This window comes from Phalaenopsis equestris, unplaced genomic scaffold (genome assembly GCF_001263595.1).
Source record: "Phalaenopsis equestris unplaced genomic scaffold, ASM126359v1 Scaffold000002, whole genome shotgun sequence".
Classification (NCBI taxonomy): Eukaryota; Viridiplantae; Streptophyta; class Magnoliopsida; order Asparagales; family Orchidaceae; genus Phalaenopsis; species Phalaenopsis equestris.
This window is the reverse complement of record NW_018164444.1, coordinates 21,293,730-21,303,592: the sequence shown is the minus strand read 5'-3', so window position 1 is coordinate 21,303,592 and position 9,863 is coordinate 21,293,730.

Here is a 9,863-nt window from a genome sequence, read left to right as displayed (position 1 = left end):
GATTAAGTGAATCCAATAGAAAATAGTGGTGCCGGAACGAGGGAACTGTAGGATCCTAACCGGTGTCGCTCTAATCAACTTTAATATGCCCCCATAAATTTAAAGAACTTCAACCATAGGGCCAACTGATTTAACTTCATAACTTGACACACTAGAGAACTCAAACTCATCGTGGCAAGGAGCTTGGACCTAGCTTGGCGGGCTGCACGACCATCTTCAACAGAAAAACCTATCTTCCCCAACTAAACCAATATTCCTTCCGTAGATATAAACAACAAAGCTATAGGACTTCATGGCTGCTTGCTTATGCAACTTAAATCCTGACCTTATCTTTAGGCCTTTGTATAGCCCTGCTATACAATATAAACCCTAACTCATCTTAGGATTCCGAGATCGTCGTTCGTCACGACCTAAATCCTCACATCTTCTAGGCTATTTGTGTGATCGTTCCACACAAACGTATGCCCTAAATAATGAAATCGGCAGGATGAAACACCTAAATATTTCTCCTCAAAACTGAAGCTAAACATTAGGATAGCTTGGTAAGTCACCGAGGTTCCCCTCTGGATCCATGACATCCCCTAGTTCTTCCTCCTTTAGACTCTAAAACAAAATGTTCCAAATTTGGACCAATCCCCTTTCACACCTCTATGTCTGATCTCATTGAAAAGTCCTACCCTTTGAAATTCCTTGAAGATAATATTTCTTGATTTTTATCGAGAGTTTTCTTAAGTTACTTTGGTCATTTAAGATGTAATTAACTATAAGGGCTTGCCCTTATTGGAAGCTTTTCTCGAACCTAGCTTAATATAAACCCTATTTAATTCTTTATATTAAATAGGAAAAGTTGTCGGCAAATAAAATGGTTTAACAGACCAAACAAATGTCATATATTCTTTAGTTTATTTGATCGAGCCTCATCCTCAAGTCTTGTGTTTATCCTTCGGGATAGATACAAGTTTTGAGGTACAACGCTCTTTCATTTAAACTATAAAAAATATGGTGTCAGTTTGATTTCATATTTTTCTAAAACTAAATATTTCATACTTTAACATCCTTCTGAAGCGGGCGATGGGATTTTAATTCCAGCGACCGACAGCTTCTTACGGGCAACCCCACAAAGCATATCCAGAAATAGCGCTGACAGCTTCTGGTGACTCCGTTGGGGACAAGCTTTTCTCTTCATTCAAATCAAGAAACGTTATCTTCACACATCGATAATGTGTTCATGTCCCTCTTGGACCAAATTACCCTTCTTCCATTGGCATACTTTACTCATTTCTATTTTTGGAAAGTACGGTTAACTCTTTGGACTTCAAGAAAAGCTGTTCAACCATCATTGAACAAAGGGGTTCAGAAGGCCATTAAGGACTCTTTAAATTTTCATGTGGGGTCGGACCCCCAATAGGTGTGTCGGTGGATTAGTTCCATCTGGGCATTGTCTGCCACTAAATGGGTCCTACACTGGGTCCTAAAATACTTCACATCTCCCTTCCAAATTTGATTTGCTACTTTGTAAATCATGTTGTGTTGCGCGCACTTTAAAATTTTCCTACATTAATTAAATTTTACACCTTTTGATTTTTCTTAAACAAAATTTTAAAATACCCATAAATTGAGACTCGCACGGTCTATAGATCAGCCTCTACTTTCAGTGCTTGCACTAAAAATTATGAGGTTTTTGGCCATATAACTAATCCTGAAGCTTTCTGTTTTCAAGCCTGCTGCAATGGCCTACCCAACGCTGACCTTTTCCTGCAACTTGCCAACGAGCCACGAAGCCCGCAATCTCTCTCCTACCATCAAATTCGGAGCTGGATTTGAAGATCTCAAGGTCATCCTTAGGAAAGCCCCATTTGTAGTGATGAAGATCTCCACACCGGAAATACAAGAATTGTCTGCAGAATTCAACCTGAACTACCTTCACGACACCTGCCTGCAAAAAGTCTAAAACTACTACCGCCACGACACCTGCCAAACCTGCTAGCCCCTTTGCTGGTAAGGGGAAAGAAGTAATGATTATTGAGGATCCGATTGAGGGATTAACTGTCCCACCACCCGTATCTGAAATTGGATAAAGTTCAAGGACTGTGCTGCTGACCCAAACCCAAAAAAGGAACCGTAACAGAAGGGTTTGGAGGGCCATCAAAGCCCAGGCTCCCATGGAGATACCTGTTGAGGAGGAGCCTCATCAAGTTGAAGAAGTATTACCAGAAATTTATCCACTCCTACAAGGAAGTAGATTCCATCCATTGACGGATACCGATGGATATGAGAGTATCAGGAAAATCTCTGCCGCATTACCACCACTTCATGGACATGGTGAGGAAGGAAAGAAATTCACTCCTATCACTTGAATTAGTGCAGTTTTCAAAAGGCTAGCTACCAAAGAAGGATGTTCAGTTAGCAAATTACTAAAATGAGTCGGAGATGCAATTTCCCCTTGTATGAAGAAGGAAATTTTGAAGGATGTCAAGTCCTCCAAACTATCTCACAAGACAATTGGAGTGCCACCTAGTCGCATCCCTGTTTTGTTCCATTTAGGGAACAGAGTTGATACCGCAGTGATTACTACTGATTATACTGTCACCAGGACCACAGGTTGTCGACAGTTAAGTTGAGATCAGGTCCGAAAATTTTACCCGTCACTCATTATGAAGACAGTTCTACAATCCCAAAGGCAAAGACAAGACGATTAACTGACACTGTAGCCGGTCTACACCACGGGGAGCATACTTTCCCTCAACATACCGATGTTTCTACTAAGACACTCCGTCCTAAGACATCATCATCAAAAAAGAGAAAGGTATGGGTACCCAAGGTCACTGCATCGATACAGTCCGGTGAGCCCGCCGGTGAGCCCGCGGGACAAAAATTAGAAGTGAAACCAGGGTCTAAAATATCTGACATCGTGGCAACAATAGCTAGCGAGATAGAGGATCAAGTAGAGGATGTCCATCACGGTCCTCCAAATCTTAAAGTGATCAAGAAATCAATAATTGAAGAGAAAGTTGAGAAACTCATGATCAAGGTTTCCGAGTTAGCTTGAGAACACAGAGTTTCCGTCTATAGCGACGATGAAAATTTTGATTATGATGATTACTTGGAGGAAGATTTCGTGGATGGCCATGGAATTGAAAACAGAACATCTACATGCAAGGCTCAACCTCACACCAAAGAGAACACCATAGATGAACTGCGTAGGGTTGTCCTCCTAAGGGATGAGCAAGTTAGTCTACTGGAGGAAAAGAATAGAAGAGATGACCACAGCCATGATCGATATGGCCACTATTCAGGGGTAATCATAAGTGCCGCAATTGGCTTCTCCAGAGATCAATCAGTCGGAAATCATTGACATCACAGATGAAAGAAGAGAGGTTGCTTCAACAAATAGAGACGAGCAACATACAAAGGATTCTCCATCAGGTGCTATACCAGAAAAAGAATTCAAGCAAATGGTTGAACAGGTGTAAGACACTTTAGCCTATTCTAAGGGTGGTGCATTGGTTCTAAAGTGTAGACCTTACCTTGAGGAATTTGATGCCGTGTCATTCCCCCAGGGTTTTGTGGCCCTAAACTTCAAGATATTTGATGGGGCTGGAAATCCGAGATAGCATATAGCACATTTCCGAGCCAGTTATGGCAATACGAGAAATAGTGAAGCTCTACTCTTCCAACAGCTTGTCAGGAATTGCTTTCAACTGGTACGCTGACTTTCCCAACGGGTTAGTTAAAACATTTTCCGAGTTTGAACAGTTATTTATGAAAAGATTTTTCAGGGCACAACACCATGTGTCTATTGGAGAGCTCATGATGGAAAAACAAAAGCCTAGCAAAACATAGGCGGACTATATTTTGAGGTGGAGAAACCTTAACATGAAATGTGAACCCCAGCTATAGAAACATCATGCCTTTGAAATTCTACTCAAGAGCATTCATGGGCCAGTAGCTTTCATGCTCAAGGGACTCACCATCAAATCCTTCGAGAAGCTACTCAGTAAAGCCAGCAGTCTTCAAGAAGAAATTAAGCACATTGAGCCACACGAAAAGGCTAAGGTGACCAGAGTGTTCGAAAAGAAATCAGGAGTAGTAGTGACCATTGACAAAGGAAAGCAGTTGATAAAGATATATGCAGAAGAGCCCCACCAGTCTTCATCATAGTACACTTTGAAATAGGTAGTCAATCCAACCAGCGACCACCTCAAGAAGGATCACCACGAATAGGGGATAAAAAAATGTCTCTGTCAGAGTGACGTAAAACAGTGTATTCTTTCAAAGATGATGCTATACCTAAAGTATTCAGAAGTCTGATGAAGAAGCCGGAGTTCAGACTACCAGATCCGAAGAAGCCCAAAGAGATGAATAAGAAGAATGAACCAAATTATTGCCCATACCACCGGTTGCTTGGGCACACTATAGAAAAATTCTTCGTCTTTAAAGACTAGCTCGAGAGGAACCTTAAAGAGGAGAACATAATAATCCCAAAAGAATACTTAAAAGAACCTAAAAAAGCTTCCATAAATATAATTTCAGTCGAGCCAATTTCCCTAATCGATCCATATACTGGAACAGATGGATGGATTACAACTTAGGATAAACTCAAGAGGGTCCTCAATCAAATACAGGATCCATCAAAATAATCTTCTGCATATACCAGAGAAGAAGAATGGAATGAGGTATGTAGCAGATCATCCAAGAAAATACTGAACAAGATCCAGTCTGCGTCAAGACAAGTTTCTATTCAGAGTGCGCAGCATACCAAGCCTGAGATGAAGGTTTCGTCAGGAGAGCCGTCATCGTCAAGGACATCGTCGAAGAAGAAAAGCATCAGAAGAAAAGCATCACTACAAAGATTGATAGCACGGGGGGTAGGATAGGGGCCACCTTTACCAGATTAGTTGTCTCAGATTCGGGGAAGAAAATCCTCAAACCCTTGACTTTGTATGATTATCTTTTTGTCCCTCCGGAGTCTTATGAATATAATGATTGTGATTTCGGCTACATTTTAACTATTTTTGGTGATAACGTAACTGATTATGACCAATCTAGCTTCAATCTTGATCCCCAAAATGATCCTCAAATCGTACTCGAGTCTGATGAATTCGTTTACAACGGCACCGATATCTCAAGCATCACTCTCAAGCATCACGGTACACCGCTTACCATCAACTTACATCTTTCTGACAAAGAAGAAGAGACACCGGAAGATTCAACAATGATATCTCAAGAGGAAGAAATCACAGAAGTTAACTTATGGAGCGGAAAAGTGTTAGCAACAAGAATAGATCCAACAGATAAAGGAAAGCAGATAATGACCCGAGAAGAGACCACAGAATAGATCCAACAGATAAAGGTCGAGGCTGGGGAAGTGGACTAGGAAGGATCAATTTAATTGTTGAACGAACTAGGTCAACCATCAACGTTGGTGATGAAGACAATTCTGAAGACGAGATAATGATGATAAGATGGAAGAGACCTCAGTACGAGATATCCCTAAAAGATACAGAGAGAAGTGTATGATCGGATAAACCACTATGTGAATGCTATGACCCTTACTCCGATTCTCCCTCAAATGGTCGAGAGTTTAGAGGTCAAGGAAGTCCATAGTGTTGGTTTAAAGCCGATCAAATTTTACTGTGCTTCTACCTCTACTAAGCTTGAAAAACATGTAAATTTGGATATTGATCATACTGAATTAATGGAATTACCTTTTGATTACTTCTTGCCTTGTGTTCAAAAGTTAATTCAATAACGACACTTACCAAAACAAATACCAAAAGATAAATTTTAACTTTTTGAAAAATTATGGAATGGTAAAAGTCGAACTCCAAATTCAAAAGAAGGTCTCGAATTTGGTATAGTCGGACCAGTCAATGATTCTAAATTTTGCATGAATGTTACTGGTGAGTCAGAAGAGGATTGCCTCAATATAGAGGATGACTCTACTGATCAACTAATAGAAGATACTCCCCTAGAATTTAAGGAGGAAAATAAATATACCGTTGATGAATTGAAAGAGATTAACCTCGGGACTGAAGAACAACCCCAACCTACATTTATAAGTTCTCTACTCAATATTGAAGAATCTGCAGAATTGATCAAACTATTAACAGAATTCAAAGATTGCTTTGCATGGAGCTACAATGAAATGTCAGGACTATCCGCAGAAGTTGCAGTCCATAAAATTTGGGTGGACAAGAATATAACCCCAGTAAAACAAGCTCCTAGGAAAATGAGCCTCAAAATAGAGCAATAAGTCATCGCTGAGGTGAAGAAATTAATAGATGCCAACTTTGTGAAAGAAGAGCAATACCCCACGTGGTTAGCCAACATTGTACCTGTTAAGAAGAAAAATGGACAGATACGTGTTTATGTTAAATTCAGAGATTTGAACAAGGCATGTCCAAAAGAGGAATTTCTACTACACATACCAGAGATGATGGTGGATATCGCTTCAACACATGAAATTTTCTCCTTCATGGAAGAATCATCGGGATACAACCAAATCAAGATGGATCCCAAGGATGCAGCACTTACAGCCTTCAGAACACCGATTGAAATTTTCTGCTACACAGTGATGCCGTTCGGCCTAAAGCACGCCGGAGCAACATATCAGCGCGCAATGATGAAGATTTTTGATGACCTCATTAACAATCAAGTAGAATGCTACGTGGATGATTTGTTCATCAAAAGTAAATGAAAAATAGACCATTTGTACAATTTGAGGATCATGTTTGAATGGTTATGATGATATGACCTTAAAATGAATCCCTTAAAGTGCGCCTTTGACGTTACTTCCGAGAAATTTCTATGGTAAATTTTTGGGATTCGTTGTCTGTCATTGGGGAATCGAGATCAACCCGGATAACATTAAAGCTATCTTGGAAATGCTTCCTCCTAAAACCTTGAAACAACTATGTTCCTTTCAGGGCAAGTTGGCATATCTGAGATGCTTTATTTCTAATCTTTCAGGTAGGTTTCAGCCCTTCTCAGCATTAATTAAAAAGGTTGCCAAATTTTTTTTGGGAAGAGAAATGCCAGCGGGCCTTTGAGAACATTAAACAATATTTAATGACACCTCCTGTTTTGGAAGCCCCTATCCCAAAGAAATCGTTGATACTTTATATCGCAGCCTTAGACGACTGTCTTGGAGCCCTCTTTGCCCTAGTCAGTGATGAGGGTAAAGAAAGTGCACTCTACTACTTGAGTCGTCGCCTAATACCGACGGAGATAATGTATCCACCTATTGAGAAGCATTGTCTGACATTGATTTTCGCTGCTCAAAAGCTTAGACATTACATGCTTTCTCATAAGATCACCCTAATCTTGAAAGTTAACCCCCCATTGTAATATTTAATGACCCGACCAACACTCTCCGGACGTCTAGCAAGATGGTCAATGATCTTATTGCAATTTGATATAACTTTTGTTCCCCTCCAAGCTATCAAGGGACAGATTCTAGCAGACTTTCTTGTTGCACACCCACTTCCAGCTGGGTCCCCTATTAATGATGAACTACCAGATGAGCAGGTACTATAAATGTAATCCTTCGGTGCACAACGTTGGGAAATGTACTTCGACGGAGCTTCGTGAGCCAGAAAGGACAAAGGACCAGGAACAGTCATACCATGCAAAGTAGGTATTGGATTGATCTTTATCACACCAAATAAGGGTATGCTGACGTTCTCATACCACCTGACAGAGCCATGTACCAACAACAAAGCAGAATATGAAGTGCTAATCACCGGATTAGAGGACATTTTGATTAATACTTGAATATCAAACCCACAGGGAGATTATGCAATATGCACTTTTAGAAACTTCCTATTTTTACAAAAATAATTATTTAAACTAAAGACACTTCTTGCAGTAATGAAAATTTAAATATTTTTGTTATTTTCAATATTTTGATAGAATAATAACAATTTAAAAAGATAACTGAAGTATTTGTAGAAGAAAAGCACTAAACATGAAAAATATATTTCTTCTTATCATAAATCAGTAATAAGTAATAGGACTTTTGCTGTGGAAGTTTGCAAATTGCGTTGTGCCAAAGAGGAGCAATAATATTATTTACCCTTACTAGAGATGCAATAAAGAACATTGGCTAATTTAAAGTTTGAATAGTTCTGAAGATCGACTAGGCAGGGAAGATACTAGCTCTCACTCTAGAGTTCCCTCGATTCCCTCCACCTGGGGGCTAACATTCTTATATCAGAACCTAAAACAATAAACCAAGTTGAGGGCTTTAATCTGTCACTTTAAAGTCCTCTAACTCTACACCCTTCAATGAATATTTTTTTATTTGATTGCACTCAATCATATGAACTACATTCTCATTCATACAACCTCATGTGATTCCTTCCAACTGTTGATTGAGACAATACCAGCCCGGCTCTTATATGTTCTCACAACAAATTTTAACATCTTGATAGGCCAAATTATCTAGATTGGCCAAATCAAGAAGTAAATGAAGTGCATGGATTTAAATCATCACCACATGTTCCAACATTAAAGATCAATACTCTCCACAGCTTCCATCCAACACTTAATTACTTATCATTTTAAGATGAAAGATAAAGAAAACTACTCAAAAGTCATGGAGAAAATAAAACCACACTTTAATTTAAAAGTAGAAATCATTGTTAAACCAACAAAAAGTCTTAATTAAAACCAAAAGTAGTCTAAAACAAAAGATAAAAACTTATCTCAAGTCCTCCACCAAACACTTGAAGTTCCTTTGAATATCTTCTCTATCTTCTCTTTTACAATTTTACAACACTCTCAATATAAAAACTAAAATAAAAAAGATAAAATAATTATGTGGTCCCTGAAAATCTCTTCGAACTAACTCCCCAATTCAAGAACTTTCAAAACTTTCTCTTTTCAAGCACACTTTCAAAGACTCAATCTTCATTCTTTTATAAATCTCCAAAAGGTGTCTTGGTATCTCTTCAAAATATATCTTGATTCGATGTAATTCTCTAAGAGATGCCTCCTTTTGCAATAATTTTCATCCATGGTGGTTGTAACCACCTATTAAGCTAACAGGTGCCTCAAAAACCTTTTCAAAATTTGCAAAAGCTAAATTTACTCATCCAATAACTACCACTGACGCTTAAGCGCGGGGCCTCTGTGCTTAGGCGTGGCCTTCTCTTTTTAACTGGTGCTTAAGCGCAGGATCTGACACTTAGATTCCAAAACACTCTTGCCCAATTTTCTCCTATTTGCTCCAAATTTGATCCTTTTTCACTCCTTTAAGCATTTTTCACCTTTTTACCTAAACCTGAAAGAAAAACACACAAATACCTTCCATTAAACTGCAATATCTCAAAAATAGGTATAAAAATGTGTCTAAAAATACTATATATTTTAGGTGTATCATTACCCCCCAAAGATTTTACCTAGTGACCCTAAGATAAACTCTAAGTAGATGAATGATGAGCAATATAAAGTTATCAAACAAATATTTAGAAAAGAATTTGAAGATATGTTTTAACAGAACTTTGTGTTGAGAGATGAGGATAAGGATATTAAACTACCAATAGAAGAAATTCCTAAAGAATTAGAGGATAACTTGAAAGACAAGAGTAACCTAGAAGAATTTGATCCAGAATCTAAATTATCTAGAGAGAATCTGATCCAAAATTTGGGAGATCATGAAGTCTTTAGAAGAGAATTTGAAGATATGTTTCAAAAGAACTTTTTGTTGAGAGATGAGGATAAGGATTTTGAAAGAACAATAGAAGAAATTGCTGAAGAATTAGAGGATAACTTGAAAGAAAAGAGTAACCTAGAAGAATTTGATCCAGAATCTAAATTATCTAAAGAGAATCTGATCCAAAATTTGGGAGATCATGAAG